The 17,466-nt window shown below is 31.9% G+C and overlaps 1 protein-coding gene across 1 annotated transcript in view; it reads right to left on the reverse strand.

Annotated features, from left to right (window-relative positions):
* The window catches only part of LOC115231943 (lachesin-like), a 169,666-nt gene that overhangs the window by 151,712 nt on the left and 488 nt on the right, over nt 1-17,466 (reverse strand). The gene's annotated exons all lie outside the window — the stretch shown is intronic.

The following is a 17,466-nucleotide window of genomic DNA, read 5'->3' on the forward strand; positions in this document are numbered from 1 at the left end:
GAGCTGATTATTTTTGACTTTAATCTTGTTTATATTCCGTTGCTTTCATTTTTATCCTATTTTACTGTTATTTACTAGTTTTTCTGTTGAAAAATTTAAAAAAAATCAAAGATAATGATCATATCTGTTATTTTCTTCCTCTGTAAGATATTTTTTTTTTTTACCTCTTAACTCATTATTCTCTTTATCATTCTAATTTCCCTCTCTCTTTCAATTTCACTTTCTTCCTCTCATTCAATCTGTCTTTCCCCCTTTCATCTGCAACCTCTATTTTGTTTTTCTCTGTCATGATCTATCACTTTCTCTCCCTTCGCTTCTCAGTTTATTTTTACCTTTTTCATTCCCTATACTCTCTTCATATCTATTTTTATTATTGTTTCAGATCTCTCTCTCTCTCTCTCTCACATGCATGCAAACACTCACTCTAAAAAATATATTTGAATCTCTCTTCTATCTATCTCATCCATAATTATTACTTTTGTCATTCTCTCTCTTTCTCATGTCCCCTTTTCTCTCGACTCCCCTCTCACTCTCTTCTGACATTTCTCACATAGACCCACTCTCTCCTCCCTTTGTTTCTCCATGATTCATGGCTGTTGGAAATAAGAGCCAACAGTAGAAAGATGAAGATCTCTTGAGGGCCATAGCAGTCAGAATTGCTGTTTAGATCTGAGATCAGTTAATAGCTGATCTAATGCTATATTCTCAGTAGCATTATGAACATGAAACAACATGGAGAGGTGAAATGGTTGGATATAACTTCCTACCGACAATTGAAAGAGCTATTATACTACTTAATTCATTTCATCAGCTGTGATATTTTTTATGCTTTTTATGATATTTATTTCAACTGTTTTCTTTATATGCATTTTTTTTTTCAGTAAATTTACTGTGATGTAGCTGAATGGAGATAAAAACATAATGGGTAAAAAAGAAGAAATGTGAATTGTTTGGGTGCATAAAATATTTGTGCAAATACACAATTTTATTCACAATAAAATTAAATACACACACACACATATATATGCTTGTGTGCATGTGAGTATAAATATATATAGTGAGAGACACAATTTCATATATATATATATATATATATAATATATATATATATATATATATATATATATATACATATATATATATATACCCATGCTAGCATGGAAAGCGGACGTTAAACGATGATGATGATGATGATGATGATGATATATATATATATATATATAAAGCGGACGTTAAACGATGATGATGATGATGATGATGATATATATATATACACATGCGCATGTTATAGACATGCTTGCATTCATCATCATCATCATCATCGTTTAGCGTCCGTTTTCCATGCTAGCATGGGTTGGACGGTTCTACTGGGGTCTGTGAAGCCAGAAGGCTTCATCAGGCCCAGTCAAATTCAGGCCCAGTCAATATTCCATCGTCCATCATAATCTTCCTCATTATCATTGTATAAATGCCTATTTTCCTGCTTTCTATGAGAAGAAAGTATAGCTAATTACGCCCATCTCATTGCATCATTGTTTCAGTTAAGCCCTGCGTTCGGAAATCTGATATCACAAAGGATCTTCTATATGGTTACTCAAACTGTTAGAATAGCAATGAAATCTCCCATCAAATGATACCTACCGACATCAGATAATGTGGTCCTATGTTCCTGGTATACAGGAAAATGACTGAACAATCACGATTGGGTTACCTTTTATTATATGGTTCACCTGATTAGGATGGGGCATAATCACAACAGCTTCCTTCAGTACAGTCACCTTCCATTGTCAGACCACATCATTTCACTTCCTTTTGTTGTCTACACATATGCAAGAAAGACTTCTTGCATATAGCATCTGACATCTTTAATACTCAACCATTCTCTAATCCACCTTCTACTCATGCTCATTAATATTACATAAGCCTGCTTATTATCAATTGTTTATCTCAGCATTATCGAATCTTCTGTCTTGTTCAATTTAATCCCTCTGCCATTCACTCTTTTACCATATTTAATAGTCATCCACTCACAACATGGTGTCTTCAAAGATTATCTCAGGGTAGGTAAATCTTTACATTTCCTTCTTTTTATCTCATAATCAATCATCTCAAGATGGTAATTTAAAACTTGAAAGATTGTCAAGATAATTTAAAACTCAGAGTATTGTCAAGGTAATTTAAAACTTAAGGTGTTGCCATAGATACCTATTTCTTTATTACCCACAAGGGACTAAACACAGAGGGGACAAACAAGGACAGACATAGGTATTAAGTCGATTACATCGACCCCAGGGCGTAACTGATACTTAATTTATCAACTCCGAAAGGATGAAAGGCAAAGTTGACCTCGGCAGAATTTGAACTCACAACGTAACACAGACGAAATACCGCTAAGCATTTCGCCCGGCGTGCTAACATTTCTGCCAGCTCGCCGCCTTAGTCATAGATACCTGTTTACTTGTTACTGGTTTTTGCATCTCTTTGTAAGGTAACCAACTACCTATAAACCACTCTATTTGACAAAACTGAAAGAGACCTCTCTATACAAAAACACTTCGTACTAGAAATATCAACCAAATTTTCCTCAATTAACACTTTATCATCTTATGAAAAAGATATACAGAATAATGTAGTTGTTGGCATTTAAAAAGACAGCATAGTCATAACTGAAATGTTTTAATCAGTGAGGACATGTGGTTGTCATGATAGTGGCTAAATAACATGATCTATGATCTATTTAGCAAGAGCAACTTTCAGTTTGATATTTGTTCTTGCTGTCTTTGAATTTTGTCTGATATTTTTCTATTTCAGTTACTAATATTCCCAACATATAACTCAAAATTTAATGTCATGGCACTTTGTAAACAGTCCTTCTGACCAATGAGAAAACTGGGGTTTAAGAACTAAGGCTATGCTAAGGTGCATGAGGCTGAGGTTGGGAGAAGGGGCAGAGACAGACACTATAAACTCTCCCCTTCCTCAGCTGTTTCTCGTATACCCCTACCTTTTCTGTCTTCGTTAATAATTTTCATTTTTCGAGAATGCATATTTCACAAACTATTCAAGGTAAACATTACTATATGTAGACAATCTACTTGGAAGAATTATGAATTTTGTAGTCAAGAAGGGTAGTTTGAAGCAACCTATCTGTGTATCCTGCTTAATTTCAAAGACAGTAGAAAAATATGATTCAGTTTATGGTACCTCAGACAAATTTGCCTTTCAAGGTACTCTCACTAAATTTTAGGCACTTTTATCTGTGCTTCATTTCTGAGACTACTAAGAAATATCCAAGCAACAGACAAAAATATAACATGATTTTTTTTTTAACTATCCTGGCAGTAATCTTGTATCATACTTTCCCAGATATTTTAAGCATCTGTGCACCTATCCCTGATGGACCTATGGCTTTCTCCTTTTTCACACTCTTCATGACATTACTGATCCAATAAAGACACCAATGATATGCATATGCATGCACATACATACATATATATATATATATATATATATATATATATATAAGAAGGCGGCGAGCTGGCAGAAACGTTAGCACGCCGGGCGAAATGCGTTGCCGTATTTCGTCTGCCGTTATGTTCCGAGTTCAAATTCCGAGGTCGACTTTGCCTTTCATCCTTCCGGGGTCGATAAATTAAGTACCAGTTACGCACTGGGGTCAATGTAATCGACTTAAGCCGTTTGTCTGTCCTTGTTTGTCTCCTCTGTGTTTAGCCCCTTGTGGGTAGTAAAGAAATATATATATATATATATATATCATCATCATCATCATTGTTTAGCGTCCGTTTTCCATGCTAGCATGGGTTGGACGGTTCTACTGGGGTCTGTGAAGCCAGAAGGCTTCATCAGGCCCAGTCAAATCTGGCAGTGTTTCTACGGCTGGATGCCCTTCCTAGCGCCAACCACTCCGTGAGTATAGTAGGTGCTTTTTACGTGCCACCCGCACAGGTGCCAGACAGAGCTGGCAAACGGCCACGAATGGATGGTGCTTTTTATGTGCCACCGGCACGGGGGCCAGGCGAGGCTGGCAATGGACATGAACGGATGGTGCTTTTTATGTTCCACCGGCACGAGGCCAGTTGGGGCGGCGCTGGTAACGGTCGCGAAACGGAAGGTTCTCTTACATGCCACCGGCACTGGTAACACATCTGCAATTTCCATTGATCGATTTCGATTCTGATCCTCACTTGCCTCGAAAGATGCCCATCATTTATATATATATATATATATATATATATATATAAATGATCAGCATCTTTCAGTTTCTTTTTGCCAAATTCATTCAATAGAGTTCTGTTTATCCAGGGGCTAGAGAAGAAAATAAGATACTTGCACCTGAACCAGAGTCTATATGGTTGGGTGGCAAATTTCTTAACCAGACACCTATGCTTGTGTCAAGATATACCTTATATAGAGAAAGTTTGCTATCGTTACAAACTTGTTAGGAAGAAGAAAATTCATTTAAGGAAGTAGTAACTATGAATTGAAATTGATGCAGGATTGAGATGACAGATAATCCAGCAGGAGAGCTTGTTTAGTGTCAGCAGCATCACAGATATACAGAACCTGGTTGACAATACAAATGGATCTAACTCTAAAACACAAGCCTACTCAAATTAAGCAGTGTGAAAACTACAATTATATACACATGTATGTGCTTGTGAGTGTAAATATACATATATATATACATATATATATATATATATATATATATATATATATAATATATATATATATATATATGTGTATGTATGTATGCATGAGTACATGTGCATACATACACGCATGCACACATACACACATCTAGTTCTTTAGTTGATTTAAACCATTATGAATTCTACTCAAGCCAGAGCAACACCTTGATGACTGCATCTTATATTTAGTATTGCTGGTTATTTGCTTGTGTGTACATGTCTGTTTTCGGTAAATTACTGGAGAATGCTTCCCATTGATTATAACATGCTAAAAATGAGAAGTCACCGAAATGTTCTTGCTTTCTTCAGATAAGAAACTAAATAACCAGGATCCTCTAATGACATATTTGATTTCATTTAATGCAATCTTTGCTATTTGATGTTTATCTTCTTGTTCCGTCATTTATTCAATAGTGTATACCAAAGTTTGGCACCTTATTTTTCAGATGAAGATGATGGTATGCCTATATCTCATGTATTTTAGTGAGTATAACATATTAGAGCTTGGAGTTAAAGCTCAGTAAAGTTGTTTTACTCATGTTATATCTTAAGGAAGATGTTTTGCTGTTTTTCTAGTGAAAGTGCTTTATCATAAAGTATTGGAGTTACAGAGTTATGAAAAAAATCATAATGTCTAAAAATAAATTGTTTTGTAATATCAACCTTACTGTTGTGAGGTGAATGACACATTACCAAACTATGTTAGAAAAGATGCATTGACGGGCAAGGTAATGTTCAAAATCCTGGCTGATTCTATGCTTAGCTCTGGTTCAATGTTACTGGAAGCTTTCCAACATCTAGAAAACTGAAAAAAGACTTTTCTTGGACATTCTTGAATGATTTTAAATGATGAGTGAAAGGCTACGCCGTTTTGAAACCAAGTAGGTTTCTTAGACAATTATCTCAGCCTGTCTGATTGTGTGTGTGTGTGTGTTTTTTTTTTATTGCTGGTCATATGGGTGAATGAATACTTGGCTTTACTTTCTGACTTGCTGAAGAAAATCTTCACATAGTTAATAATTTTTCATATTTCATGAACTGAAAGAAAACTTTCTCATATTACTTTTGTAAGATGCCATATATATATTTGCTCGATCTTTGATATGATATTGATCCTAATGTAGCAGCTGTCTGGTTTTGGACAGTATTATAAGAGACTCATATGCATAACATAAGAAAGTTTGGAAAATCGTATACATGTCTGAGATTTTTAATGAATGTTCTTCAAGAAAGTTTTAAACTCCTGTTTCAGTTTTATTTATTATAACATATTTATTTTAAAGTGGGGTTGTATACATAGTTTATTGTTTATTTGATTCATTGTATCTATTTCATATAATGAATCACCTATATTTTAGAATATGGAGAAGTTATTTTTTTTATAAGTTTATAATTCTTGTGTATAGAAAATGGACATATTTCATAAGTTCAGTTTTGTATGTGGAAACAAAGTCTAGCAAGTTTATTTTCTGATAGGCTGAGAGTGGAAAGAAGCTATATTATGTAGATTAAAAAGATGTTAGTATATCTCTTTATTCAAATACAGATATCCTTCCTTGACATGGCTTTTCATAATGTCATTTTAAGGTTGACATTGTATTTTCAAGCATTTTTGATTTGTGAGAAGACATTCTTTGTGAACACTTTGTGTGTAACTGAGTTAGAAAGTCGATAAATGATGCCTATAGCGAAGCTTTATTGTGGCAAATAAACAGGTGTACAGTAATGCACAGCGTATAAATAGAAAAGGATAACATTTAGTGTGAGATCGTCATTCACAATATAAAATAATACTAGCTGGCCCCATGCCATCAAAAATGATGGCTAATTGTAATATTTTATATATAAATAAGGTACAAAAGGATCACAGATACAAACATTGAAATACTTCTCTTGTACATACACACATATACTCACACAGAGCTGAAATGCTGTTTGATTTTTGTTTTCAGCGATAAATCCTCACCATCCTACTTCTATTGCATGCACACACACACATTTTCACGTGACAACCTTTTACATACACACACATATTCATGCACAGTTGAAACACTGTCTATCTTAAAGGACCTATTTTCCTGCTGTGTAGAAAACAATAGCAGGAGACGAAATTTGAACCAAGAATGCAAAGAACTGGCACACACACACTGCAAAGTATTGTGCCCAATGCTCAAACAATTCAGTCAGTCCACCCATCCTAGATTGGTACTTTATTTATTAACTCTAAAAAAATGAAAGGCAAGACATGCTGCAAGGTACTCTATTCAATGCTATAATGACCCAACCAATACAGTAGTTTTGCATGTTAAGTTATATATATATATGTGTGTGTGAATATTATACACCTGCAGATATACAAAGAACCTTTGTTTCGTCTAAAAATCATGAAAATTATTTGACAGATGCAGTGTCTTAAAATCTAAAACAATAATATTTTTGCAACCTAAACGATGATTTTAATGAAGGAAATATTTCTCCCCACTATATGATTTTTAAGCGAATACAAAACAGACTAAATATGCTTGAAAGTTATGACCAGTTTTTCAAAAAAGTAAAAAAAAAAAAAATAGTTGAACTTTAATTACTTTACAATAGATAACAAATCATAATCTAATTAAACCAATGAAATTATTATCACTTTCATAGAAAGTAATTAGTCAAAATAGCTTTTACTCATTTTGATTTCTTTGTTTTAACCAAGATGGTAGTAAGGATACCAAACTTAACAGACTGTTTGGGGGTCTCTCAGATTTGAGAATGTACTCTCCAAACACAAAATATTTAAAACATTTTATGACATTGATATTGTGAGAATATAAAGTTAAATGATAAAGAATTAGACTAAAGCTGTCATGGTAAAACAACCAGCCAATCAAGTATCAAGTGTCTAATTTGTTAAGAAAAACACAAGTCTTCTTACTGATACTTCTTAAGAAAGACATCTAAAACTCAAAAACATAAGATTTTTTCTGGCATTCTTTAATACTCAGCTGTATCAAATTTTCCTATTGTCTTAACATGGTTGTACAAGTGAAAAACAAATTTACCTCTACTGAAGGAGTGGAGAGAGAGAAAGAAAGGATAAAACAGAGAAAAAGGAAAATACAAAGAAAATTAAGAAAAAAATATTCAAGCAAAAATAAATTTTGAAATGGCATTGTCAGTTTCTTTAAGGGTAGAAGTTTAGAAACTGTAACATACTATATTTAATATTTCCAACATCTCTAAAAATCTGCGATACATTTCTAACACTTAATGCTAGAGTAAACAAATTATGATACATTTTTACCACAAAGACATCTTAAATTAATCACATTACTAATTAAAATTTTTCACAAAAAAGATGATCACATAGCATTTTATCAAAGGAATCTATGAATGAAAAAATTCCTTGTTATAAAATGTTGCCTTGCTAAAAACAAGCTAAGTGGATCCATTATATAATTATTGGTTTTAACTGGAACCTAGTGGCTGAATACATTTTGATATGGTATTTCCACCTCTTCATTCAATACACCAATCTATTACTAAAATTTAACTTGTAACACACAAGAGTATAAGTTAACAGTAATGTCAAGGCAAATGGAAGACCCATAGGAATAAAACTGCAGATATTTTATCCTGTCTATTTAAATAGCATTTATTGTACACTCATAGAGGAGAATTTGATAAAATTTAAATATTAGGGAGTGTTTATCTGTGAAATACATTTATTGATTAGGGTGTTAAAAATTGCTTCAGGCACAAGGGGGAAAACAGATTATTCTGTTCTTAAGTTTTACGAGGTGGTAAAATAAGTCCCAAGGTTTAAAGGGTTAATGTCATTATTAATTAGAGAGAATTCTGAACAAAGCTAAAAGCATTAAATTGGTTAATTTTAAATTATTTCAGTTCGGTGTGTTGTGATTATGAGATTACTCCTCACTATAGTTTGCTTAGTCTTTAATAACTCTGGGTAGGATAAAGTACAGGGTAATAATTTTAGTTGTTTAACATTTCAAAACTAGGGTCGGCATTTATTGTTGGTTATAAATAGAATGCTAACATTTACTAACTGAGCGTGGGTAAGAGTTAGTTTATTCTGGAGTATGTTATTAATTTGACTTTGACAAATTATTACTGATTATTATCTGCAAAAGGTGTTTTATAGTGTTGCAGCAGCTGAAAAGATATTTAAGATTTTTATGTCTGTTATTTATATTATCGTATTGTATTTAACAGTAGGTTGAATAGGATAAAGATCCAGTATAATCTAGCTGATCATAATCTATTAGATTTTGATAAAAGAATAAAACCACAGGTTTGAAGGGTGGATTTCTTCAACTAAACCTTATTACTTGTTGGGTAATATATTTTATTTGTCGCAGGAGGATGAATGGCAAAAGTAACCTCAGTAAGATTCAAACTCTACAAGCAAAGGACCGTAATTATATACCAGAAGAGGTATTTTTGTCAGTGCTCTGATGATTCAGTCATTTTCTAGTCTTAACCAATCACTTTATATCATAAAATTCTGCAGGTGTGTTTTGAACTCGACCTTTGAAGAATTTTAAATCATCTAATAGTATTAGTTCTATCTTAAATCATTTGAATATATACACATTTACCTTGTCAAGTAGCATATTTTATGAAGATATTTTAAATGTTTTTAGTTTGTATTTATAATATTTTAGAATTACTTTTGGATAAAAGCTTTTTAACCCTGAAGGATATGGTAAAATGTATTTTACACAAGTCTCTTGAAAAGATTTTAAAAATTGAACAAATTTCATGAAAAACAGCTTTGATTACTGTTGCATATCATATACCGAAATTATAAAAAAAAATTCAGAAAAAAACCCCCCAAAAACAAATGAGGAAAAAAATGTGGTTAAAGAAATTAAACATAACAGAAGCGAGTAATCTAACATTTCTATATGCAATGTTTTAAAGCATTTGATATATCTACGTTTTTTTCTTTTTTTCAGAATTAATCAAATTTCTAGTTGTGTGGGTAGGTGAATGCTGAGGTGTGATTAATCAACTTCAAAGAAATGGCAGAAATATTGGATTAAATGCAAAATTGAACATGAAAAGGAGTAGAATATAATACCTTCCTGTTTCTTTCTCTAACTCACTAACACAACCCCTTCTCCTGCCCATGAACAGCACACACATACACACACATACTCTATTTTGATTTCCTTTAGTGAAGAAACTGATGTAAGTCATGACAGTCACATACTAACTGAGTGCATAGAAATGCATTTGATGACCTACTTATTGCAAACATAGATATATTTGGTTATGTTCATGTACAAATGATACATTATCATCATCATTTTAATGTTCATTTTTCCAAGTTTGCATGGGTCAAACAGAATTTGTTGATGTAAATTTTCTGCTATGGAATGCCCTTCCTCTCACCAAGCAAAGTAATATTTCCCTATAGCTGGAAGACTGAAACCAATGAACACTGCTTATGTGATGACAATGCTTGTTTAAAACTATTGCATAATGTCAAGACATATAGACAAATACACATCATATCAAAAGTGAATAATCTACTCCTCTATATAGAAAATATATCTATCCAATCAACTCAGCAAGGTTCACCTAACCCATGCCAGCATGGAAAGATAGACATTAAAACACACACACACACACACACACAGTTGTGAATACTCTCAGACAGAAATGTTTGTTCGTAAATTAAGAAGTTTCTCAAGTTACTGTAGCACTCTTGAGAATATAGAATCCAGTATTGATAAAAATATACAACTAAAAAAACCATTTTATGACTATCTTAACATTATGCATATTTATACTTTCCTCTTAAAATATTAGTCACATAGATTGTGTTTTTTTTTACATTTATTGCTGCAATCTTTAAAAATAATAACTATAAATAATTCCAAACTTCTGCATGTATATATTGGTAAATAAAATTACCATTTTAGTAAATGTAGATTTATAGATAGATGCACACGAAGACACACACACACATACAAATATACACATCACTTTGGAACTATTCCTCACATGCAGGTATTCAGTTTCCAGTTGCTCTAATTCTTTTGAACATTTCATTATTCAATCTGTATCAGACAATGAGGTGCTATTTAATCTGTTTCTCCCTCTCTATCTATTACTAACACATACACATAGCAAATGAAACACTTCCTTTGCCTTTCTCCGTTTTATCTTAGACTTACATTCATGTAAATATATAAACTTTTATTCATATCATTTTCATAGTTACCTAAAGAGTGTATACACCGTACGTAAACAATGTAAATGAGAGATTATTTTAATCTGAAACACTGTTCTAAGTATGTGATTAAAATGTAAGACATGTATTCATGTTTGCAATAAACACTGCATGAAATCTTTAACAGTAAAAGATTTATATGATAATAGTGTTAGAGACATTATGTCCAAGGCTTAAATACTGGAATACAAACCATAAGATACTAAGCACATGCATTAAGAAAGTAAGAAAGTAATATACATTTACACACACACACACACACAGTTATTATAGCCGGCATCTTACAAACACTTTGGATTTCATGCTTTTCTAACAGCAGACTGGATTTAGTTAGTAGAAACTGAAAAAAGCCTATTATATGCATATATTGTCTGTATTTATGTTAATTTTAATGCTTCTTTTCTCTTATGCAGGTATGAATTTGGATGGAGATTTTTTTTGTTGAAGTGGGACTTTACAGCTGGATGCTTTTTCTGACACCATCTTGTGCGTCTATGTTTGCGTGTGCACATCTCTGAAAAGTACTGAGCTACAATCAGTAATTTTATTTCCCCTGTCAAGAAATCATATACTGGTTTTGCCTATTTGAAGAGGAGATCTTTTACTTCAAAAGCTGGTTAGTGTTAACAACAAGAAAGGCATCCAGCTATAAAACAATTCCCTAATAATATATTTGTCTATCCCATGTTAGCATAGAAAAGCTGATGTAAAACGAACGTGTAATAATCTAATATATGTATATTACAGTGAGTGCATGAAGGCATATGATCTTGTGATAAGAATGTTGCACTGACAACCATAAGATTGTGGTTTTGATTCGTGGATCAAGCAGTAATTTGTGTACTTGAGAAAAATACTTCCTCATTGATGCAGTCCACTAAACTGCAGACGGGAGACTTGTGATCAACTGGCACCTCATTTAGGAGTATTGTTGTGATCTTGCTCATTTATACAGCATGGACATGGGACAACTGGCACTGTGAGTTCTAGGACTCAAGACAGCAATATCCAGGAGTTAATGAGAATGATATCCTTTTATCTTTTAAATGGAATTTTTAGTTAAATGTATCGACCCCAGTACTTCTTTTTTAAAGCCTGGTACTTATTCTATTGGTCTCTTTTGTTGAACTGTTAAACTACAGGGACATAAACACACCAGCACAGGTTGTCAGGCGGTAGTGGGGGACAAAATATCACACTGTGTTTGCATGCTTGTATACACACACACACACACACATACGTGTACACACACAGATACAGGGTGCGATGGGTAAATTGTCGCCATTTTATATTTTTAATTTCGTGCATGTGCATTATTTGTTTTTCATTTTGCTCACTGCACAGTATAGTAGGGTCGTTTAACTATACACACAAGATAATTTATACAGATAATTTATACAGGTGCGTGGCACCTTGGGCAAGTGTCTTCTACTATAGCCTTGGGCTGACCAAAGCCTTGTGAGTGGATTTGATAGACGGAAACTGAAAGAAGCCCATCGTATATATGTATATATGTGTATATATATATATATATATATATATATGTATGTATGCATGTGTGTGTCTGTGTTTGTCCCCCTAGCATTGCTTGACAACCGATGCTGGTGTGTTTATGTCCCCGTTACTTAGCAGTTCGGCAAAAAGAGACCGATAGAATAAGTACTGGGCTAACAAAAGAATAAGTCCCGGGGTTGAGTTGCTCGATTAAAGGCGGTGCTCCAGCATGGCCGCAGTCAAATGACTGAAACAAGTAAAAGAGTAAAGAGATATGTAGACACATATATATCTATGTGTGAGTATGTATGTATGTTTATATGTGTGTGTATGTATGTTTGTGTGTGTGTGTATTTATGTGTTTATTTGTTCTTATGTATACACAAGATTAGACTAAAACTGGTATTCTTTGCTGTGTCTCTTTATAGCCTATAACTACCTCAATGTATAGAGACTGATGAGTCTTGAAATACTGGGATTCATATGATTGGCTAAATCTGTGAAGACAAGACACAGTATAGCTACAGTCCAATGACTGAAACTAATATATCTATATTGATTGATTGATAGGCAGACAAACAGAAAATCTATTTACTCTTTGGTAATGTACAAAATTCATATTGAATTCTCTTTGGATTTCAGCTACCTTCATGTCTCTTTCAAGAATACACATGCATAAATTCACACATTCACACACACATGATCATACAGGTTACAAAGAGGTAAGTGTTTCTGCATTGGCAAGAATTGAATTATTTAATAAAATCGACAAAATTTGGGCGGTGAACTTGCTGCGAGGAGTGAAAAATTCAGTGTTTCAGATAATCCCTTTTCAACAAAAATTTGACAGGTGAGAAACTAGAGACACAGCAGAGTTTTTTTTACATATTCTAAGTTAGAAAAACAGTTTGGAATTGATAAGGAATACAAGTCCTCAGAAGCTTCATATACTGACAGGAAAGAATAGGACAAAGAATCTGGGAGAGAGACAGGTAGAATGAAACAGGATTGGAATGAAGCAAAGCAGTGGGCAAAGGCAAAAAGGAAGTGAGATAGGAATCAGAAGATAAGAAACAGCTAAATGAAATCAGAAGAAGTGGAGGAGAAAGAAAAATGCTCATTTAAACCTGGTGGTGACAAAGTACCAAGTTCGAATATAAAACATTGTTCCCCATTTCTTTGAATATGTAAATCCCTGGTGTACCTGTAATTACTTCAACACCTTAGCTTCACATAAGTATCCATGAATTATAGCTTTAGTAGACATTTCCCTTTCTCTCTGTCTCTGTAGACATACATACATACATACATACATACATATATATATATATATATAAATAAATAAATATATATATATATATGAGATATTGTAGTTCGCTTGAAGCACTGTGTATTGTTTGTAAAGAATAAATTTTGAAAGGTACAACAATGCACTATAATATAGACAATGGGCTATATACCTGTTGTAATTTAGTCATCCATAATCCGATATGATATTTTGGAATAATATTCCTTCTTCAGATATTCATAGATGGTGTCACTGCTATAATCGGTTTTCTAACGGCAATTAATGTAGCAGTCAAACACAGCCGTTAGAAAACCAATTATAGTAGCAACTCCATCTAAGAATATCTGAAGAAGGAATACTATTCCAAAATATCATATCAGACTATGGATGACTAAATAACAACAGGTATATAGTCCATTGTCTGTATTATAGTGCATTGTTGTACCATTCAAAAAACTTTTTATTCTATATATATATATATATAAATATATAAATAAAATCAAAGAGATACAATTTTGGATAAGATTATGTCAAAATGTGTGCGTGTGTGTGTGTGTGTGTGAGCATACTAATAAACTCCCCTATGTGGGTCCTTTAGGATTATAGAAGTTAATACCGTAAGTTAATACCTGGTTGATCAAAGAAACAGTTCTGTTGTAAAATTCTTTAACATGTTGTCTGTTATACAATGTTATGTCAAATATTTTGAATTCAGACTGTTTAGTATGGTATACAATAATCTCACAGGACACTGCAGAGCAAAATGTGAGTGGTTTCAGTTGCTACATGGTACAATAACTTTTCTGATGCCAAAGAAAGTCATTTTCAAAATGATGCAATGTACTAAAAGGTTTTTATAAAGGTGTCACAGACCAAATAGTGCCATACATTGAGATGACTTGAGAAATGACATCAGAGATGTATTCATGTCATGTTGACAAAAATAATTAAAAGAATATATTTAGCAACAAATATCAGTTTATGCTGAGATATACAGAAATACTACAATTAATGTAGCAGTCAAACACAGTTAAGCCAAACCTTGTAAAATATGACTATAAATGCCAAAAATTTTCATTCTTTTAACATGATTTCATATGCACAACTTTAAATGCATAATATAATTTTTTGATCATCTCACGTATTTTGCTGATTTTTTTTTTTTTAAACTCTTTAGCAAGAAAATATTCTTTCTTAATGTTAATAATAGCACATTAAACAAAAGAAATTCTCTGAAATTGCAAGATCAATTTACGAAAATATTCCAGAGTATGGAAGATATTTATATCAAAACTAAAGTATCGAAATAATCTTTAGATATATAAAATAACTAAATATAGTTGAAGATTATATATATGTATATCTGTGTACATATATATAATGAGTATCATGATATATAATATATATATATATATATATATATATATATATATATATATATATAATCATCATCATTATATATATATATATACACACATGCACCTGTATATATGTAAAAATACACATACATGCATATATACATACACACATATGTATGTATATATGTATGTATGTATATACATACATTTATATATACATGATAATATGATGGGAAATTGAAGAAAACTATTCTGGTTTGTACAATATTTATAGCAAGAAAATCTTTACTAAATGTTTGATCAAAGGCATTCATAATTGCTTGAAAATTATTCAGTCAACAATGATAAATTGCATGATCAACTGAACTAATCATCCTTTTTTTTTTGTTATATTGTATGTTAGTTATTATTTGATTTCTAATCTTTTTTGTTATTTCTTTACTTTGCTTTTTTCAACTGCCATAAACTAGTTAGACAGAAAATATTTTGAAAGGCTAGGCAATTAATCAAAATAATGAATAACAGAACTTCAATATGAATGATTACATATTTAAAGTTTAATTGCTTTAAGTCACAGATAATTGGACTAATGCATGATCACTGTTTTAGTATTCGGGCTTGTTATTGCAATATTTTACTTAATTGTTTTCTTATTTTTATCACAATTATAACTGAGGTTAGAAATGTTTATCTTTACTATCTTCATGCATGATTTTGCCAATTCCACTGACTCAAAGTTCCTATCTTGTTCAGTCTTGAATAGCTTTAAAGTCATTCAGTTCTACAACCTGTCACTTTAAGTAGCCTCCCTTGTTTGTTGTACTGCCATAAATCAATCAATCTTGCTTTGAAGTCATCTTCAGGTTTCTATTAAGCACAATACGGTTGTTAAAATGTTGAATAAAACCTGAGGACAGCAAAAAAAGTCTTAATCTTATGTCAGAGTTTAATGTTCTCAGAACTTTCGTAAGCTTTAAAGCACTGAACACTAATTCTAGTTGTAAATTTATATTTTGTGTATTTTCTATATTTTGGTGATGCAAATTTTTCAGACCTAGGATAAATCAGTTACGAGTTCAGTTTTCCTTTCTTACTGTAGATATGACATTAATATGTTCACTTAGGATCTTAACTAGCAATCATTGTTAAGTTGTGACTTATTACTTCCTCTCTCCCTTCTTTGGGCATATTCCAGTGGAAGATTACAGACTATAAGTCCAGCAAATGCATGAAACATATATTATCACAAAGCATTCAGATATGAAAGCTTCAATTCTAGGAAGCATTTTGACAGCTGCAAGGAAGTAGAAATTAAAATTTATATAAAAGCTTTTGTTAGAAATATTGGTGACATGAGTATTCAAAAGCTACACTAATTAGATAGGAACAACCACAAATTAACATGCACTGGGAAATATTTGTCATTCAACAATTTATTATCTCATTTGCCTGTTACATTTCACTCCACTCATCACAGTACTGTATAATTCTGTATAGGTTATAGTGGCATGGTTATTATTGAATTGATTAGATTTATATACTGAATTTTTCAGTTCATAATTAGGGCTGGCTACATTCAAAATATATAGTATACAAATTTTTCTCTACATGTTTGTAATCTAACTATAAATTATTCTGAATTATCATGGGAAGGGTTTCAAGAGAATTGTTGATGAGAAATTTTATTAACAAAATTCTACTCAGAACTTCATGGTCCAGCTTTAAGGTATCTTCTTTTCCTTAATTTTGTATTTAGAGAGATATTTGAAGCAATGGAATTAGAAATTACCATGAAAAGCAACCAAACTCTTTAATTTTTATAGTTGTGTATTCATAATAAAATTAGCCAAATACATTCTTTAAAATAAATGAAAAACTGACAGATATCCAAAGGGAACAAGAGAACTAAATATCAAAACATTAAAATATGTTAAAGAATTGAGATAAAATCATAAATATTCTTGAGTATTTCAATATAGCATTTCTTTTCCTGATACAAAGTTAATAATAGTTTCCCTTCAAATGGAATATAATTTTCATCTTAAAGAAATTGTTTAAAAAATTAAGTGAAAATGTTTTAATTTCAGCCAGTAGAGAGTTAACAACAGTAATATAAAATTTACTCATACAAGAAAATTTTATCAACTTATATTAAATCTGTTCATGTCAATGTAATCAAATTAAAACTGTAAGAAACTTTAAAAATTTATGGTCATGCCCAGAATTGCTAATCCTTCAGCTCATCCATGTGTGAAAAGTGTGAAGTAAATGTGAATAATTCTAGGTATGAGGGTGAATTTGTGGAGAATGAGATCTCAATTCCTTGCACTTTACTACATGGCAAACAAATTTATTCATCAATAT

Source organism: Octopus sinensis, unplaced genomic scaffold (genome assembly GCF_006345805.1).
Source record: "Octopus sinensis unplaced genomic scaffold, ASM634580v1 Contig18962_ERROPOS3086990, whole genome shotgun sequence".
NCBI classification, from domain to species: Eukaryota; Metazoa; Mollusca; class Cephalopoda; order Octopoda; family Octopodidae; genus Octopus; species Octopus sinensis.